The 21,653-nt window shown below is 41.0% G+C and overlaps 1 protein-coding gene across 1 annotated transcript in view; it reads left to right on the top strand.

Annotated features, from left to right (window-relative positions):
- Window positions 1-16,351: 16,351 nt before the first annotated feature.
- Window positions 16,352-21,653, top strand: part of LOC101826585 (alcohol sulfotransferase A-like) — a 50,353-nt gene continuing 45,051 nt past the window's right edge. The window contains exon 1 of the mRNA XM_040734234.1: window positions 16,352-16,528. The gene's annotated coding sequence lies outside the window, so the exon portion shown is untranslated. The remainder of the gene's footprint in view (window positions 16,529-21,653) is intronic.

Raw genomic sequence — 21,653 nt, 5'->3', positions numbered from 1 at the left:
TTACTTGGCCTTTTTCTTTAGCTGCTCTTAATATTTTCTCTTTGCTCTGTAGGTTTGATGTTTTGATTATTATATGGCAAGGTGACTTCTTTTTCTGGTCAAGCCTATTTGGTGTTCTGTAAGATTCTTGTACTTTCATAGGCATATCTTTCTTTAGGTTAGGGAAGTTTTCTTCTATGATTTTGTTGAATATGTTTTCTGTACCTTTAAGTTGAAGTTCTTCACCTTCTTCTATACCTATTATTCTCAGGTTTGGCTTCTTCACGGTGTCCCATATTTCCTGAATATTTTGTGTTAAGGATTTGTTGGTTTTGAGATTTTCTTTGGTTGACAATGCTATGTCCTCTAATGAGTCTTCAACACCTGAGATTCTCTCTTCTATCTCTTGTATTCTATTGGTGATGCTTGCATCTGTAATTCCAGACCGTTTACCGAGCTTTTCTATTTCCAGCATCCCTTCATTCTGTGTTTTCTTTATCGTTTCTATTTCAGCTTTCAATCCTTCAACTGTTTGAGCTGTTTCCTTAATTTTCTTGGTTGTTTTTTCTTGGTGCTCTTTAGATTCTTTGAGAGATTTGTTTATTTCTTGAATTTTTCCCCCATTTCATGGATTTTTTGTTTGTTTTTTCTTCTATTTCTTTAAGGGATTTCCTCGTTTCTTCTTTGAGGCTCTCCATCATCTTCATGAAATAATTTTTAAGGTCTGTCTCCTCTTCTTCATCTATGTAGTGCTTTTCAGGTCTTGCTGGTGTTGGATCCCTGGATTCTGGTGGGGTCATGTTGGTGTTTCTATTGCTGAGTGATCTCTTATTCTGTCTTCTTCCCATCTCTTCTTCCAGTGGGTGCTGGTGGGGGCTTTCTGTTTCCACTGGTCTCCTTCCTTACTGCAGCTGAAGCTGAAGCTGGCCTCGCTGGGGTTGGGGTCTTGGAGGGGCTGATCTCTTTCCTGTGTGGGCGGCTCTTCTGGAAGCCGGGAGCGGCCCCGAAGATGGAGGGGGATGGGTGATGGGCGGGTGGTCCCAGCCAGAGACCCAATCTCACCTGAAGCTGGGCTCGCTGGGTTGGGGTCTTGGAGGGGCTGATCTCTTTTTCCACATGTGCTTCTAATATTCTCTTTTCCACTTCTAATATTTTTTTCAGCCTCAGCTGATAGTATTCCTGAACTATTTAAGACTTTATTTCCTCTTAAGGACCTGTTCATGTGTTTTAAATCATGCCCTTCTACTCTGACAATTGTCTGTAGTTGAGAGATTACTCCTAGTATATTTTGAAGATCATTAAGAGTCTGGTAAGGATCTCTGCTGCTCTGTACTTTTTGCAGTCTAATTTTCTGTGAGTCTATTTTATAATAAAAATAATTAATAGAATCTCCTCTTTGTATTTTTTTCTTGGGCAAGTTGTAATCTCCAGCAAGGCAAAGTTTCCTTTACTGCATCAAACATCTTTTCCAAAGTACATTTGTTTGAATCAGACAGTAATATGCCGTCCATATAATGATGTATTAATGATTGTGGAAATTGTTTACAAATTATTTCCATAGGTTTACACAGAAAATACTGGCACAAGGTGAAGCTATTTAACATTCCTTGTGGAAACAACTTCCTCTGAAATCTCCAGTTTGAGTCCTCTGTGATGCTGTCCTTTCTGTCACAGTTACTTGAAAGGCCATTTTAGGAAGTTTTTCTGGACATCTAGTAGCTATGCCTCTTTCATTTTCTGGTAACCTAGTGACTAGTGCCTCACTGTCTGATGTTTCAGATGGTTAATCTTCTAAAGATTGCAATTTTGTGACAATGTCATCTCTGAGGGCTTGGATATCCTGTATCAAAAATTGTTCCAATGATTTAATACTCCCCTTGAACTGTTCAGTCAATCTTGATTCCAAGCTTTTCATATCATCATCCCTAGAGGCTCTAAAGGCATCTATTTTGCCCTCAAGAAAAATTATCAAGTCGGCTAGATGTCCATTGTCTTCAGACATGGAGTGTCTGCTAATTCTCTGCTAATCCCTGCTAATTTCGTAAATTCCTCCTGGCTGGACTCTATCTTATCCATAAACGTAGTGGACACTGAATTGTGTCTCTAAGGTTTTTCTGATAAAGTTCCAAAGTATCCCCCTTTTCTTGATTCTTTTACTCTATTTTTGAATCATTTGTACACTTTGTCTATTATCTGTCAGATTGCCAAGCTTCTTCCATGTGATTACATGCATTATTACACTAATTGCAAGCATGAGACACAAATACATTTGAAATATATCATAATTGTCTTTTAATGCATAACCCATGACATTGGTAATGAGATATCTAGCATGCTGTAGTGTTAATTTACCTGCCATGTTGTGATTAGATTTTCTTATCACCAATTAATTCCTGAATTGGAAAAATCACCTCTAGCTGGATTTTGTCTATGAAAACAAATGTACCTATAGTTACCATGCTTGGCCAGCAGATTTCGCAGGTGTAGCGCCAAACACGGTTATTTGGGAAGGAGAAGACCTGAGGAGATTGAGAGACACGTTGCTACAAAATAGTCATGAAAACCTATGAGCTCTGGGTCTGGGCTTTGATGGCAGACACTAGGACCTTGAATCCAGCCTGTAGCAGCAGCTGCTGCAAGGACTTCAGCCTCTGCGAAAGTGGTTGCATGGTGTGGAACCTAGGAGAGTTACTTGTCCTGAGGAGGAGCTGCAGCAGGGCAGGATGGCTCCATGCGATCTGATGAGCACTTGAGAAGCGGCAACAGTGGGTGGGCGAAAGGCCACCACTCATCCTCCACTGACTTCTGCGCTGGTCAGTGGTGCTGCTCTCAACACAAGGGAACTCAGCAGGCATCAGTGGATTGTGGTGGCTGCACTGTAGTGGAAGAAATTTGCTGGAGGAAGAAGCAGGCAAACGCTGCAGTGGTTGGGGTCGCTGATGGCTGGGGGGGGGGCACATTTTGCCCGTTGGTGCCTATAGCGGGATCACCTAAAGGTATTGTGGCACAAGTGCCTCTTGAAACAGCTGCTCCCCACAGACTGAATTTCCGTTCTGCCAGCAAGGGAGGCAGGTACGTGCACAGTGTGCGAATGAGCCAACAGGGTGCCTGCAGTCCTGCTCTTAGAAGACCCGGCCACATTGCAGCAGCTCGTGTGTAAAACAAGCACAGAGGCAGAGACAAAATGGAATTTTGGGAGCCCTGAGCTTTCTCTCCCAGGACAAAGGAAGCTGCTGCCAGATGGCAGAAAGCTAACACACGGGGGGAGGGGGGCCGAAATCAATAGAGGCAGGTCAGCACTCACCTGATGGCCCACAGCACAAACAGGTCCCCAAACAGCCGTTCTGCACAGGGTGTGAGGCATAATGCCTTCCAAGGGCTGACTTTCTTTGTCAAGGCCATAGTGCAGTATGCTAGGTAGGCAGCAGCATTCCAGCGGGCTGTGGAGAAGGTAAGCAAAGCAGCAGAGCCAAACGGGATTTGGGAGCACCTGCACGTGGTCTCCTGGGATAAGGGAAGACACCCGCCAGGCTGAGCAGGTAGAGGCTCCTACCTCTTTGAAGGCATAGGCTTTCTCTCTTAACATTAGCTGTTCAGGAACCAATACAATGTGGAATCAAATATTTTTATTAACATGAAAAAACACACACAACCTGGGAGATCAGAAACGTGTCAGGCTTCCAAGAGAGAGAGAGCCCATTTATTTTTCTATCCTTAAATATTCCACCTGTGCTAATCTCCCTATCCCCACCCTTTTGGGCGTGGAGAGTTTTGTGGGCTCACCCCTACAAGGTTGGCCTGCAGGTGCCATCTACTATCCTTGGCCTAGCAGAACTGGGTAACAGATAGTTCTCACCCATCAGAGCCCAATGGAAAAAGGTGGGCCTGTGGGTGTCCTGTACCTGTTTGAGGCCAGCAGGTTTGGGTGAGCAGTTTTCTACTTGCCTGATCCCAGCAGTGCCTGATAGGCCTATGGATATTTCTCATCCACCTGGGCAGGCAATGACTTTCTGCCTGAAGTGACCAGAACCTCACCTGGACCACTGCTTTAGCAGCCATGATAAGGTACAGAAAAGACCCAGCAAAACAAAGGCCCCTGACACAGCAAAATTTCCTGAGCTTCCTAACCTTGCCTAACTAGAAGGTAAGACACCCTCCACATGACAAGGAACCAATCAGAAGTTAAGTGGCAGGTCTGGACAATCTTTATGGTGCTTTACAGTAAAAATGACAAACAGTGATGTGCAGAGCAAAGCAAATGCCCTGGGAAGGCCTATAGCCCAAAACAAAGAGTTGAGCAATCAACACAGGACAGGTTGCCCAAGCCCAGATGCACACCAATCCTGAGACTGTTGAGTATCCCTAGAGACCCCCCTTGTTCCTGAGGATAAATTGCCTTGGGTGTACTTCCCATTCTATGTGCTGTGAAGAACAGAATACTGTCAGAGTTAAAACTGTTAACTCATTAACAATAAAGGACTCTTTACTTATGTGTTGGAATGGGTCTTTTGGTGATTTGGAGTTTCAGATTTTAGGTACAACATGCCACCTGCCTGAGCCTAGCAGCACCAGGTAGGCCTATGGGTGTCCTCTATCTGACTGGGCCCAGTGGCACCATGCAGGCCCCTAATCTCTTTCAAAAACTTGAAATCTCCCAACTTTGGGATCCTATAAAATTCAAAATTATGTTTAATACTTCAAGAGGCAAGAACAAGGGTAAAAACCAAAACCAAACTCCCAATGTTGTATATAAGAAAAATGATAAGTCTCATCCCCAACTCTATAGCAGATTACCTGTTGAGGTCAGTCTTTCTACTTTGACCCCATCCCCAACAGATCACAAAGATCTTCTCCTTCAGCCTAATTTACAGCAACTCATCCCAGTATCCCAATCTCCAACACCCCTTGATAACCACAGGTTTTGTGTAGAACAGAAAAGAGAACAGAATATCTTTTCTGTTCCTCTACAGACAATCCCCCAGTCTTATCCCCAGAGCAGCAGCAGAGAAACTGGGGAATCTCTATTTGCTAACAACTCCCATTCCAAGGAGATATAAACAGATGCTGATTGAACACACTGTTCTTCCCCTCCTGTGGAGTCCTTCAGACATCCAGATATTCTCTATTCCCAAGTATCAGCTCCCAATACCCAGAAATATTTTTCATTTGGGGCCCTCAGTGTCCACACTTGTTAATGGTGGTTTTCTTGTTCAGTGATATTCCCCTGCCGCTTATCCCCAAGTAAGCACAGGAATGCTATATCAGTTATTAAACTTCTGGCTATTGGCTATGGCTTCTTTCCGGCTATCTCTGTCTTAATAATTAATCCATTTCTATTAATCTATGCATTTCCATGTGGCCTTGGCCTACTGTTATGCCTTTGTGAGCTACATATTGTCTTATTACGGTGGGCTCACTCTGCCTACGTTTTCCACAATTCTCATTTCCTATCCCTGCCTATCTTCCTACTTCTACTGGCTCTTGGCCAAATAGTGTGTGATTCATCAACAAATAAGTGAAATATATATATACAAAAGGACACCCCTATCACACACATATCAGGATCATAGACAATTTTCTACCAGGTAACACACAGACATCATACTTGCCAAATATCCAGAGAGGACCCAGAAACCAAGGAAGAAGACACACACCCAATAAGACATATTCAGAAGTCAGTAGTTTGACATATAGTCTTCTAAATCCCAGATGCCTAGACCCCAGCATAAAAACACAGCCATTAACAGCCAAGGTAATATCTTTACACAAGAGCTCAGATACTCCTCTTCTTCAAGAGATCCTTTAGTTAAATTCCAAGCCACCACATGGTGGCTCACGAAGACCTGTAATGAGATCTGGTGCCCTCTTCTGGCCTGCAGAGACACATGCAGGCAGACCACTGTGTAGGAGTGAACCCCACAAAGCTATCCGCCCATGAGGGTGGAGACAAGTAAATTAGCACAGGTAGATATAAAAGGAAGTGAAAGGAAAAGGACCCTCTCTTTCTCTTGGAAGCCAGCCATGCTTCTAACTCCTAGCTTGTGCGAAGCGAATCTCTCTCTTTGGTAAATAAATATATTGTTTTCTGATAGCATTGACTATCATCTATATCTGGTGGCAGCTGAGTGGATTGGAAGCCCATGCCTCTGTGGCCAGTGGCCGCTTGGCTCCGCATCCCAAGGTGAGTGCTAATCCGCATTTCAGCCATCCAGCGGGCTGCTGCACCTTGGGATCGGGGGGGGGGGGGAGCATTGTGTGCTCTAGCTCCCGAATTCCATTCAAATCCTATCCCTCCGAAAACTCAGCCATTTTATCTGCAAGAGCAGGACAATGCTACCTCAGCTGGCCCTGCCCACCTCATGTCTTCTGCTGCCACCCCAGATCCCACCCACTGAAAGACCTCGGCATCAAAGCACGTGGGCACTGAAGCGAACCCTCTGCCCAAGAACTGGGGCCAGACCACTGGCTGCAAATGCAAGAGGTTATTTATTGAGTACAGAGGCGCCTGTGGATGCTACTGCAACATGGGTGCAGAGCATACCGGGCTTGCAGGGAGCACAATATTTGTAGAGTTTTAATGGTTACATAAGTATCAGCATAGCAACAGGCATTTCATTGGCTTGTCTTGGGGGCAGGGGTAGTTCCCACGGACTAAGTTTCATGGTATTACCTCATGAAAGACCCGGGCACGCTTCAGCAATTATTATCCGGGTCCCATGACTGCTCTGGTGACCACAGATCCTGTTTGACATCCTGCCAGCTGGGCGAGGCAACTGGTCTGGGTTTTTTTCATTAGGCAACGGCCTAGCCTTGCTTTTCTTTTCCTAGGGGGTCCTGGGTAGGGGTCTTTCACCACGACCCCACACCTCTGCCACCACAAGCAGCAACACCAGCCACCTGCAAGACCCACCCTCCAAGCTGCCACAAGCTGCAACACCAGCTGCCCGCTGCCCACCTCTGGTTTGTTTTCTGCCATGGCCACCCGCATACACTCCCAGCCATCAGCAACCCAACCTGTGTTCACCCACTTCTCCCTTCCACTGGCTTAGCAGCTACTAAAGCTACTGCGAGCTCCACTGCAGTGCAGCGAATCCCCCAACTTCCACAACTCCTCTTTGTTCCCAAATCTGTTTGCTATGTTTTCACAGGTTCCTTGGGAAGCATCCGATTTTTCACAGAGAGGCAGTGTTTGGCAGTATACCCGCTCCATCGGCTGGACAAAAGCAGTAACTACAGGTATTTTAATCTGAGTCAAAACAAGAGGTGATATTTCCAATTTAGGAATCACCAATTGGTGGTAAGAACATCTAATTATATCATGGCAGGTAATTTAGCATTGCAGGATTTTAGAGATTTTGTTACCAATGTGATGGATTATGCAGTAAAAGGCAATTATGATATTTTTCATATGTACATGTGTGACATGCTTGTGATTATTGTGTTAATACATGTAATCACATGGAAGAAACATATTATTCAAAAATTAGAGTAAAAAATTCAGGTACAAGGAGATCTAGTTACCAAAACAGATAATTTGGAATTTGATCAGGACAATACTCGAGGCACATTTAATTCACTGTCTACTACATTTATGGCTAAGATTGAGTATAACCAGTTGGAACTTTCCAAATTAGCAGAGTCAATTCAAAAATTAGAGTCAAAAATTCATGTACAATGGGATTTAGTTACCAAAACAGATAATTTGGAATTTGATCAGCACAAACTTCGAAGCACATTTAATTCAATGTCTACTGCATTTATGGCTAAAATTGAGTCTAACCAGGTGGAACTTTCCAAATTAGCAGAGTCAATCCAAAAATTAGAGTAAAAAATTCAGGAACAAGGGGATTTAGTTAAATTTGATCAGGACAACCTTCGAGACACATTCAATTCAATGTCCACTACATTTATGGCTAAATTGGAGTGTAGCCAGGAGGAATTTTCAAAATTAGCAGGGTCAATTCAATCTATGTCTGACAATAATGACTATTGAGCAGACCGAATGTGTTTTCTGGAAGGAAAAATAGATGCCTTTGGAGTTTTTAAGGAGAATGGTATGAAAAGCTTGGTATCACATTTAACTAAATAGTCCAAAGACTTACAACAATTTTTAATGCAGGAAATCCAAGACCTCAATGAACAGTCCAAGGACTTGAAACAATTTTTAATACAGGAAATCCAAGACCTAAAAGATGACATGGTTGCAAAATTTCAATCTTTAGAAGATACATCATCTGAAACATCATATGTTGAGTCAGCAGATGCTAGACTACCAGGAAATAAGCGAAATATGGCTACTAGACATCCTAAGGTGGCCTTCACAGTAACCATGGTAGAAAAGCCAGCATGGCAGAGGAACCAAACTAGTTCCACTACACATAAATGGGAACCTGTTCCCATGAAAGAAATGAAAGCTATAAAGCAAGCGATAATGTCTTTTGGGGTCTACAGCCCTTATGTAAAACATTTACTAAACACATGGGCTACTACTAATAAAATAACTCCCTCAGATTGGCATGATTTAATGTCTGCAGTGCTGGACCAGTCTTCCCAAATACAGTGGAAAGCTTTGTGGAGACAGGAAGCCAAGGCCCTTGAACATCAAGGTTTGAAGGATGGCTTTGAAGCTTCTGAAAGTAAGATTATTGGGGAGAAGCAATTTTCTGACCAACAAGTCCAAGCTGGTTATGATGAGCATACATTTGATTTATGCAAAACAGCAGCACTAAATGCTTTGGATGAGGTTCGTGAACCAGGGGAAAGAGTTAAATCACATTCAAAAGTGATACAGGGTCTGAGAGAAAGATTCTCTGAATTCTTATAAAGACTATCCAGAGCAGTAGATTTACAAATAACTGATCCTAATACTTGGCGACTTCTTACAGAATCTTTGGCTTATGAGAATGCAAACCCACATTACAAACACATACTGTGGCCTTTAAAGATCAGATCAGCACCATTGGAGGAATGGGTCTTATATACAACTAATGTTGAGTATGACAATCAAGAGGCAGAAACCTGGATAGGGGAAGCTATTTCTAAAGGAATCAGGATGAAAAATGGCCTGTCCAAGAGGAGATACCAAATTGGGTGGGGAAGCAATCTTCAGAAGTTTCAAAAGACATCTAAACCTTAGATGTTTTAATTGTGGTAAAATAGGACATTTGAGTAGGAATTGTAGACAAAGCATTTCCAGAAATAATGCTTCTAACAGAAATACTTTACACAGAAGACCTCAGCCTCCTGGTCTCTGCAAGAGGTGCAGAAAAGACAGACACTGGACCAAAGAATGTTGGCCAACCACAGACAGACAAGGTAAGCCTTTGCTGTCGGGAAATGCGACCAGGGGCCTCCCCTTAGAAGCCCAAAGATCAAGGGTGATTCGATCTTTCCCCGTAACAGTGGAGGACAGCCTCTCTCAGGACAATTAGAAAATCCCCAGCCTATTGTAAAGACTAATGGCACTGTGGATAACAGATTAGTTATTGAGGAGGAGCTAGTTGATACTGGAGGAAACAAAAAACGTATATTCTGGCAAACTCCTGTACAAGATCGTAGACACAAATTAGTTGTAAAAATGAATAATAAATTATTTTATGGGGTCTTAGACAGTGGAGAAGATGTAACAACAATAACCTAGAAAAACTCTCCGGTAGGTTGGCCCTCTAAAGATGTAAATGTTCAATTTCTAGGAATCAGGACCTTATCTCATGTGAAACAAAGTGTCAGATGGATAGAATGTATTGGATCAGAAGGGAAGAGAGGAAGTTTGAGACCATTTGTTGCAGATATTGCTATGAATCTTTGGGGTCGTGATTTATTACAGCAATGGAATACCCAAATTAACATTCCTCCTGTACCAGATATGAATCATAGACAAAATTTAGATGGCAGAAGAAATGTTGTAAGGCATTACAGAAAGCAGATGCCAAACATACAGGCTATACAAAAACAGGATGCTAATGTCAAACCTACAGAGCAACCGAAAGCTCTCCTCTTAAAATAGCTAACTGATGAACCTGTCTGGGTAGGTCAATGGCCTATGACATCTGAGAAGTTTGAGCCTTTGGAGAAGTTAGTTCAGGAACAGCTAGATGCTGGACATATTGAGGAATCAACTAGTGCATGAAATTCACCAGTTTTTGTCGTCAAGAAGTATGGTAAGTGGAGAATGGTTACTTATCTTAGAGCCATCAACAAGGTAATTCAGCCTATGGGATCTCTACGACCTGGGATGCCACTACCTTCTCTAATTCCTAAGGATTGGCCAATTATAGTTATAGATTTAAAGATTGCTTCTTCACCATACCATTACGAGACAACGACAGAGAAAAGTTTGCCTTCACGGTACCTACCTATAATAATTCCCAACCGGTACAGTGATTCCAATGGAAAGTACTGCCTCAAGGGATGTTAAATAGCCCAACTTTGTATCAATATTTTGTGCATAAACCTGTAGAAATAATTCGTAAAAATTTTCCACATTCGTTAATATATTATATGGATGACATATTACTGTCTGATTCAAATAAGGATACTTTAGAAAAGGTGTTTGAAGCAGTAAAGGAAACTTTGCCTCACTGGGGATTACAGATTGCCCCAGAAAAAATACAAAGAGGAGATTCTATTAACTATTTTGGTTATAAAATAGACGCTCAGAAAATTAGGCCGCAGAAAGTACAGATCAGAAGAGATCGTTACCAGACACTTAACGATCTTTAAAAACTATTAGGAGAAATCTCTCAATTACAGACAATTATCAGTGTAGAAGGGTGTGATTTAAAACACCTGAAAATGGCTTTAAAAGGAGAAAAAACCTAAACAGCCCATGAATACTATCAGCTGAGGCTGGAAAAGAATTAGAATGGGTAGAAAAGAGAATATTAGAAGCACATGCGGACCGTGTGTATCCAAAACTGGACTGTATTCTGGTTATTTTACCATCTAGAGAATACCCCCCAGGAATATTAATGCAGAGGGAAGACATCATACTAGAATGGTTATTTCTGCCACATAAACAGAATAAAAAATTGAAAACATATATAGAAAACATCTCCGATTTGATATTTAAAGGTGAGTTAAGGCTTCGTCAACTGACTGGGAAAGACTCAGCTGAAATTATGTACCTTTAACGAATGATGAAATTTGCTCCTTATGGAAGAATAATAAGTATTGGCAAATAGCTTGCAGTGACTTTTTGGGAACTATTAGTAATAACTATCCCAAAACCGAGAGAAACAAATTCATAAAGAAAACAATTTGGATTCTTCCACGTATCGTGAGACAAACACCTATTTCTGGAGTTCTTACCTTCTACATGGATGCAAACAAAACAGGTAAGGCAGGGTATAAATCAGGAAATATAAGTAAAGTAGTTCAATGCCCTTACAACTCTGTAAAAAGGCAGAATTATATGTCATTCTCATAGTACTTAAGAACTTTACAGAGCCTCTCAATATAGTCAAGGATTCTCAGTATGCAGAGAGAGTTGTCTTGCACATTGAGACCACAGAATTTGTTCCTAATAGTACAGAATTAACCTCATTGTTTTTACAATTACAGGAAACCATCAGAAACAGGACTCATCATATATATATATATATATATATCACACATCAGATCCCATACATGTCTGCCAGGTCCTCTGGCACAAGGCAATGATGAAATTGATCGTTTATTAATAGGTAATGTGTTGGAAGTTTCAGAATTTCATAAGAAACAAGATGTTAACAGCAAAGGTTTAAAGAAGGATTTTTCTATCACCTGGCAACAAGCCAAAGAAATAGTAAGAAATTGCCCCAGTTGTTCATTCTACAATCAAACTCCATTACCAGCAGGTTGTAATTCTAAAGGTGTTCACAGAAATGAACTTTTGCAAATGGATGTATTTCACTTCCCAGAATTTGGCAGTTTGAAATATGTACACCATACCATAGACACGTTCTCAGGATTCCAATGGGCTACTGCCCTCAGCTCTGAAAAAGCTGATTCTGTTATTACACACCTTTTAGAGGTGATGACTGTAAAAACTGACAATGCTCCAGCATATGTCTCCAGAAAATTGGAAGAATTTTTCCTATATTATGATATAAAACATGTAACTGGTATAACTTACAATCCCACAGGACAAGCAGTGATTGAAAGATCTAACCGAACCTTAAAAGATATGCTTCATAAACTGCCAGGGGCAACAAAGATCCCCAAACACAGGTTACATAATGCTTTCCTAACGTTAAATTTTCTTAATGCTGATGAAAAAGAACAAACTGCAGCAGAAAGACACTGGACTACAGAGAAGACTTCTGAACTGAACCAACCAGTGTATTTTAAGGACGTTATGACTTCAGTCTGGAAACCAGGATATGTGTTAAGTTGGAGAAGGGGTTTTACTTTTGTTTCCACAGCAGAAGAAAACCTTTGGGTCCCATCTAAATTAATTAAGATTCGATCAGAACAGAAGACGCCTCAGGAGTGGGAAAGATGATAGCTCATCTACAAGGTCATATTCTACCATATACTGCTATATATAAGGAGACCTCATCAAAGGAATGAGACGTGTTCTGTTTGTGTCTTTACAGGAAAAATTAGTTATGAACAGTGAAAAATACTAGGTTTATGGATACCTAAATAAGAAAGGATAACTACCCAGAGGACCAACAAACATACAATGATACAACGTGTTATCAATGTGTAAATCTCTGTATTTTGTTATTTTCTTCACTTCTTAATATGCCTGAGTCCCAATTCATCTAATTAACGCTGGCTTTAGAGTTTGATTGGCTCTGCTGCTTTAAACCCAAGCATATTTTTAAAGTACAATTCAGACTTTCTGTATTATATCAAAGAGCCATTGAAATAAGACAGAAGAAAACAAATATAGGGACTGTCATCTGAGTATACTTGGTTCTTTTTCTAAAACTCTAATGTCCTTCATGTGTATTATCTTCCTTAGGGTTGCCTTTCCCAGTATACATACATATAAGAGTTGAAATTTTCTGTGCTAACATTAATATTTCAGTTTTCCAGAGAAAAGGGGATTTCCTGACAGCAATCTTCAACTGCTTCAGAAAGAGAATGTGGATTCACTTCCCCAACTCTGCCTGATTCTACTGGATACATCTGAACTGCCCCACATCATCGACTCCACCTGACAAACACCATTGTAAAACCAGCTTGGAACTACTTCACTTGATACATCTCCAGACCAAGGAACTGATACAGTGCATCTTCTTCAATCTGATCAGAGCTTCAGATAAGAGCTTCAATCAAAATTAAAACTCTAGTCAAGAACTTCAGTCAAGCATCTCCTGCCAAACAGAGACTAATTAACCTACTTAAGACTCTTGTTACACTTAACAATTTCTTCCCACAGGTCCCCATGATTGTCATCATCCCACTTCAGCAGGAAGTAAATTTAAGAACTCCATGTCCCTTCTCCCTACTATTGATATTAGAGGATAGTTTACACCTGTTAGTGTTAATTTGCAATTATTTTAGGGTTGGGATAGGAAGGAGGTGTTCAGACTTAGGCATCCCTTTCAGATAAGTTTAGAATTTAGGTGGAATGGATATGTTTAGCTTAGGATAAGTAAACTATAACTTGATTATCACCCTCTATGTATATATGTTGCATATGTTTGAGTTTGTATCAAATTTATATCTTTTGTTTAGACTAAAAGTGTAATTGTAGGAGTGAACCCCACAAAGCTATTCACCCATAAGGGTGGAGACAAATAAATCAGCACAGGTAGATACAAAAGGAAGTGAAAGGAAAAGGAACCGCTCTTTCTCTTGGAAGCCAGCCACGCTTCTAACTCCTAGCTTGTGCGACTCTCTCTCTGGTACATAAATATATTGTTTTCCCTATAGCATTGACTATCATCTATACCACTGTATACATAGTAAATAAATAAATCTCTAAAAAGAGAGAGAGAGAAAAAAATCAAACTGCTGGGCAGTGGTGTCACATACCTTTAATCCCAGCACGTGTAAGGCAGAGGCAAGAAGATCATTGTGAGTTTGTTGGCAACCTGGTCGACAGAGGGAGTTCTAGGACAGCCTCCAAAGCTACAGAGAAACCCTTTTTTGAAAAACCAAAACCCAAACAAATAAAACAAACAGACAAGAAATGGATATCTCACTCAAAGACATTGTAAATCAAAAATTCTCTTGACAAAACATTTAGGAAATCTGGATTATGAAAATACCAAACCTAAGAAAATAGGCATAGAGAAATCAGAATACCAACTCAGAGGCCTCCCCCCTCTCTCATCTTTGTTCTCTCTTTCCTCTCTAGAGATAGGGTTTCCCTGTGTGTTTTTGGAGCCTGTCCTGGAAATCGCTCTGTAGACCAGATAATTTGCAGAATACAGAACATTTCACTCAGACACAAAAGAATGTACTTTCTTCTCAGCATCTCATGGCATTTTCTCCAAAATTAACCACACAATTTGACACAAATCCAGGTCAACATATACAAGAACACTAAAGTAACTCCCTGCATCCTAGCAGACCACAAAGAATAAAGCTAGACATCATCAACAATAGAAAAAAACCCAGCAAGTTTACAAACTCATGGAAACTGAATAACTCTATACTGAATGAAAAAATGGTTAAATAAAAAAATTAAAGACTTTCTGGACTTGAAAGAAAATGAATACGCAACCTACCCAAAGTCTTTCTTTTAAGATTTATTTATTTATTTATTTATTATGTAAAAAGTGTTCTGTCTGCATATGTCTCTACAGGTCAGAAGAGGGCACTGAATCTCATTATATATGGTTGGATTGTGAGCCATCATGTGGTTGAAGAACAATAACAAAATTAAGGGACACAGTGAACGTGGTTTTAAGAGGCAAGTGCATAGCTACATAGTACTAAGTGCCTACACACATACACACACAGAGAGAGAGAGAGAGAGAGAGAGAGAGAGAGAGAGAGAGGAGGAGGGAGAGAGAGATGAGAGAAAGAGAGAGAGAGAGGAAAATTAAGAGTAGGATTTTGAGAAAAAAATCATCAAGATGGGCAAACCCCTATCCAAATTATTGAAAAGGCAGAGAGAGAGAACATCCGAATTAACAAAGTCAGAAATGAAAAAGGGGGACATAACAGACCAGACACTGAGGGAATCCAGAGAATTATAAAATATACATTAAAATGTACACTGTACCATATGGGAAATTAAAAAATAAATGGGTAATTTTCTGTGTGCTGACTGTTAGGAAAGTTTCTAGAAGCTTTCACCTCAATGATGCTGGCTTTTTCTTCATCACTGCTAATTTCTCAATGGCAGCTGACTAGCATCAAGGATCCCAGCAAAGCAAGTGTTTCACATTAGTGGTCTGGTGTCTTGCTAATCACAATTGATTCTTCAGGCCACACTAATCAGAACCACAGTATCTTCACTCCAAATAAAAAATGCCCTGAATAGCATCTTTCAAGTTCTTTCTTGAACTTCCCAAGCCATTCCTCCATCTTACCTCATATTCCTTACCTTCCACACTCTGACAAAACAGGTTAAAGTGATCTAAACGTTCAATGCTTTTCTAATCCAAAGTTTCAAAGTCCTTTCACAATCTTCTCCCAAACATGGTAATGTCAGGCATAGCAATGGCTGACATCAAATGATAGCAAACTCATTTGATGATTTTTCTCAAAAGCTTACTCTTAATTTCACCCCTCTCTTCTCCCTCTCCCTACCCCTCCCCCGATCTCTGTGTGTGTGTGTGTGTGTGTGTGTTTGTGTGTGTGTACCAAATTGTCTTAGTTAAAGTCTCTATTGTAAGGATTAAATTCAATGATCAATGCAATTTTGGGAAGAAGTGGCTCTTTGGCTTATGTTTCCATATCACTGTTCACCATCAAAGGAAGTGAGGATAAGAAATCAAACAGGGCAGGAACCAGGAGGCAGGAGCTGATATTGAGGCTACAAGTGGATGCGGCTTATTGGCATTCTCCTCAAGGCTTGCCCAGCCTGCTTTCTTTTCTTTCTTATTTTTTTTTTGGTTTTTCAAGATAGTATTTGTCTGTGTGACACTGACTATCATAGAACTTTCTCTGTAGACCAGGCTGTTCTAAAACTCACAGAGATCCTACTGCCTCAGAAATTGTACCTTCTGAGTGCTAGGATTAAAAGCATGGGCCACCACTCCCTGGCTCATCTTGCTTTCTTGCAATACATAGGACAACCAGCCAAGTTGTGGTACGACACAGAGTGGGCTCAGCCCTCTTTCATCAATTGCTAATTAAGAAAATTACTTTCATATTGTGTCAACTTGATATGTAACAAACCAGCGCAGATGGTATAAAATCTGGAGGTGCAAAGACAGGGTCAGGTGGATCTCTGTGAATTTGTGGCTATCCCAGTCTCCAAAGCGAGTTCCAGGCTAGCCCAGAGCTGGCATAATGAGAAACCCCATCTTGACCACCTTCCAGAAGAAAGCAGATGTACAAGGAACCTGGATGGAGGAGAAATATAAGGCCAGATCCAGTAAAACTTCAGTCACCAGGAGTGTTCTGGACAAGTTGGAAGAGTCTGCTGAAATCCAAAGTGAGTTGGCCAATAAAGCTCCTGGTGAGGGTGAGATAACTTGGTCTTGCCTGCCACAGGGTGCCTTCACTCCCAGGTTAGATATAGAGGGAACTAGGGGAACCATACAGTAAGTACCTGTGACTTGTAAATTCTGAGTATGGTTCCTTTCCATTGCTAGACTCCATGTTTCCAAAGGCCCCAAAACCCTGCAAGGAACTCAGAGACCATAGTACCCTAAGAGGCCCCAGTACAATCAAGCCTCCATGTTCATCCAGGCCCTACAAGGAATTTTTTTCCTCTAGTGCACCCAGGAGCACCAATGCAGCCAAGTCTTGGAATGCATCCAGGTCCCCCACAGTGGCCAGATCTCCAATCACAGGGATTCAGGAAAATGGAAGCAGGTCTTCTGGTATCCTCAGGTCTACAAGGGAGCCCTGATGGCCATGGTTTCCCAGGTTCTCTAGTTCCCTCAGACTCTCCAGGGTGGCAAGTTTTCCAGTTCCTCTGAAATGTCATCACAGGGAATGCTTCATACATGCCACAAAGGATTTAGGTGCCAACGAAGCAGCTCATATCTGACTCTCTCTTGTCCCTGTTTTCCTGAGCCAGATTAGTTACCCTCCCATCTGCTCCCCTTCCCTGATCCCTGCCTGCATAGTTAACCAGAATACTCAACTCCCAGTGCTGCTATACTGCTTTGGGCAGCTAAGGACAGTTGTGAGATTGTGACATATTTGCACCCAGGGCTGAACCGCACATTCTATTCAATTCAGATACACTCTGGATCTATGCAATGGTTCCATAGGATCACATGGGCAAAGCTAACAGGTCTCCAAGTGAAATCCTGAACTTTCTACTAAAGTTATCTTATTCCTAGGTATTTCAGTACATACTCATCCTCTCTTAATCTTTCCTTCTTGGCATCAGGATTCCTAAAATTATTTTGAAGGGGGGGTGTCAGGTAAAACCAGCCCTTTATTCATCATCTAGACCTTGTAGCCTAGGTTGGGCATAAGGGTCTTCCTCTGTTTTTATTATCCTTCTAGATCTGGTTCAGGAACAAATGGGCAAATCACAGTCTCAAATGTCCCCAAAAAGGAATGGCCTGAAATGCACAGATGTGCTGGAGCTGGTGTTAGGTCTAACCAGACCTGAGGCCTCTAATTTATCACTGGTTCAATGGAGGCTCCTCAGCTGTGAGTCTAGAGACAATGAGTTTTCACAACACTTCACCCAAACACAAATGAACATACCTTCAGCAGAGACAGTGATAATCTATGTCCTCCAAATTTCACCCACGCATGCCAGTACCATTTGTTGAAGATGCTTTCCTTTTTCCATTTTACTATTTTGGATTCTTTGTCAAAAAATAAAGTATTCATAGGTGTGGGAATTATTGTCAGGCACTTTTATTCCTTTAGCTTGATCTTACTGTCTGGTTTTGTGCCAATAACACACTGTTTTTATTACTATAGTTCTATAGTCAAGTATGAAGTCAGGGTTGGTGATGCCTCTAGAAGTTTCTTTATTGTACAGGACTGTTTTAGCTATTCTGGGTTTTTTTTGTTTTGCTTATGAAGATGATTATTTTTCTTTCAAGGTCTGTGAAGAATTGTGTTGTGATTTTGATGGGGATTGCAACGAATCTGTATATTGCTTTTGGCAAGATTGCCATTTTCATTATATTTATCCCACCTACCAACAGGCAAGGGAAAAGTTTCCATTTTGTAATATCCTCTTCATTTTATTTCTTTAGTGACTTAAACTTCTTGTCATACATGTCTTTTACTTGTTTGTTAGAGTTACTCCAAGATATTTTTGGGTATTGTAAATGGTGATGTTTCTCTGCATCATTTCTAAATGCCAAGGATTTTAATTTTCTCAGAGTTGTGGATATTATGAACTAGTATGAGAGATATGTGGAATTTGATTTAAATCACTTTGTTGATTCAAAGATAAGGTAAAAATAACATAATTCTCCTATCCAGAATCTCATGAATTTGTGCAGAAGGATAGGTAAAATATATAGGCCTGCCTGAACTACAAGAAGAGATGTTCTCTCACAATATCCACAAAATTTTTACATATTGTACACACATACTGAACAGTCATCTTTAAAATGAAATTGAAAACAACAAAAATACAGTCACTGGAAAATTAATATTCTCATATCGAAATTCTTAGACACAAATTGTAATAACATACATGTGGGAAGGAAATCAGCCTGTTCCCTGAACATTAAAGCCATCCTGGGGAACATAGAGTTAAAGCTTTGTCTCAGCAAAGAAATTCAAATTGTGCGTGATAGTAACTGCCTATGAGGCCTATACTGTGTTAGTTGAAGGCAGTAGTGTCAGGAACATCAAGTCCAAGAGTTCTTGGAAAAATTCGAGCATTTTGAAGTGCTCAAAAAAGGGTGGTTGACTGTATGGGCCCTCAGAATGTGGATGATAGTTATTTGGCTTGATCTGTTGTGCAGGGACCCCGGAAGTGGCCCCAGTATGTATCCCATGTATATGAACTGTCTTTTTGGAACCCATTCCTTAGGGTATATTACCTTTTCAGCCTTGATACAAAGAGGAAGTGCTTGGTCCTTCCTCAACTTGGTATGCCAGCTTTGTCAACCCCCCTAGGAAGGTCTTATACTCTTGGAGGTGTGGATGGGGTTGGGAAGTTTTGATGTTAAGAGCAGTAGAAAGGGAAGAGGGGGAACTGGGCTTGGTATATATAATGAAAAATAATATTTTAGGAAAATCAAAAGTAAAAGAACTTCCTTTGGGATACTTTATTTAGACAGATATCCAATTCACAGATATATTAAATAAAAAGCTGGACCCATGTGTCAGGGGAGTCTTGACCATCATCTCTGGCTGGAATAGTGTTAGCTGATTTAGCCTCCTTTACTTTTCCAGTAGATTTGTTGGTAGCCTCTGAGCTGCTGTTGAAGCTGTGCTGAATTCACAAATCTGGGTTGAGTCTGCATCTTAGATTGGAGCTGGGTGTTCAGATGATTCAGAAGCTGCAGACTGATAGAGGAGTATGTCTCTTGCAGTCCTGGAGAGTCTGGGGGAACCAGAGAACCTGGGGAACCATGGATAACAGGGTTTCCTTGAGAATCTGAGAACATCTGAATACCTGCTTCTGTTTTACAGTTTCCTGGAGCTTGGAGATTTGGTCATTGTAGGGAACCTGGATGCATTGCAAGAGTTGGCTAATTTGGTACTCCTGGGTGCCCAAGAGGACATAGCTTCCTTGCACTGGGTGCTTCATTGCACTGGGGCTTCAGGAAGTATTATGGGATCTCAGTTCCTTGCTGGCTCTTGAGGAATTTGGAAACTAGAGGCTAGCAGTGGGAACGAACCATACACAGAATTTACAAGAGTCATGTCCTCTCTCTTTCGGCTGGTACCCCCAGTCTCTAACAGGGAAATGAAGGCACCCTGGGGCAGGCAAGACCAAGTTTACCTTCCTACAATCTATATAGGAGCTTTAGTTACCAACTCACTCTGGATTTCACAAGGTTCTCCCAACTTGTCCAGTACACTTCTTGTGACTGAAGCTTTACTTCAAGGACCTGACCTTAAATATCTTCTCCGTCCAGGATCCTCCCAGCTGCTTTTGATTTTGGAGATTGTTCAAAATTGGGTTTCCATTGTAACATGTCTGGCTGTCCTGGAATTCATTTTACAGGCGTAGATGGCCAGAAATTCACAGAGACTCACCTAGCCCTGCTTTGATCCTCCAGTTTTTATACCTTCTGTGCTGGATAGTTTCATATCAAGTTGACACCAGGTGAAGGACATTGCCTTTATTAGTGATTGATGAGAGAGGGCCAGCCACAAGACCTGGGATAGCAGGCCCTGCACTATACCAGGCAGCACAACAGATCCAATCCTCTTAGAGAAAGTGTAGGTAAGCTTCACACAGCTGCACTGAATGAAGCCTACACTTGCCCAGGCCCAGGCCCAGACCCAGGATTATGACTTGGCTTTCCCCAACAACCACCCCATCTATGGTCTGATGGAGTATATAAGTTAATGTGATCCTCATACCCGAACACAGATTGGCAGTAGGATGTCCAGAAAGATTCCTAGTGGAGTCCTCAGCATCAAAAATGTAGTGGAACCAAGGGCCTTGAAGCTGAACAAGGATTCTTTGCAATGAACACATGCAAATAGAGATATAACAACCAAGAATTGTACGACATGACTTTCTGGGTAACACTGAAGCTTCTATCATGAGATTTGTAATTCAATCCATTAAAAAATCTCATTTTAGTTTCTTGTTGATGATGTCTACCTTTGTTCTATTGTGGTCTGTTAGGAAGCAGGGAGTTACTTTAAATTTATTGTATCTGTTGATCTGGCTTTCTGTCAAAGTATGTGGTCAATTTTGGAGAAAGTGGCATGAGATGCTAAAAAGAAAGTATATTCTTTTGTCTTTGACTGAAATGTTCTGCAAGTATCTGTTCAGTCTATTTGTTTTATAACATCTTCTAAGTACAATATTTTTCTGTTTATGTGCCTGGATGACCTGTCTATTGATGAGAGTAGAGTATGGAAGTCTCCCACTAAATGGGTGTGTGGATAAATATGTGACTTAAGCTACAGTAGCATTTCTTTTATAAATTTGTGTTTGGTGCACAGATGCTAAGAATTGCAATGTTGTCAGTTGGTGGTGGTGGTGGCAGGGCACACCTTTGATTCCAGTGTTCAGGAGGCAGATGCAGGTGGATCTCTGAGTTCAAGGTTGGTCTGGTCTACAGAGCAAGTTTGAGGACTAGTTCCAAAGGTACACAGAGAAGTCCTGTCTTGAAAAACAATTGCAATGTCTTCTTAGTGGATTTTTTGTCACTTGGTAGTGTAGTGCCCTTCCTATATCTTCTAATTTCTTGAGGTTTGAGGTCTCTTTTGTTAGGAATTAAACTGATGACAAGAGCTTATTTTGTATGTCCATTTGTTAGGAATACTTTTCCAATGTTTTACCCTCAGGTAATATTATTCATTGTTGTTGAAGTGTTTTTCTAGCATACAGCAGAAAGATGGATGCCATCTTCCCATTCATTGTGTCTCTTAATTGGGGAATTGAGACCATTGATTCTGAGAGATATCAAAGAACAATGACAATCAATTCCTGTTATTTT

Source organism: Mesocricetus auratus, unplaced genomic scaffold (assembly GCF_017639785.1).
Source record: "Mesocricetus auratus isolate SY011 unplaced genomic scaffold, BCM_Maur_2.0 Super-Scaffold_100038, whole genome shotgun sequence".
In the NCBI taxonomy this organism is placed as follows: Eukaryota; Metazoa; Chordata; class Mammalia; order Rodentia; family Cricetidae; genus Mesocricetus; species Mesocricetus auratus.
This window is presented reverse-complemented; position numbering and strand designations above follow the sequence as displayed.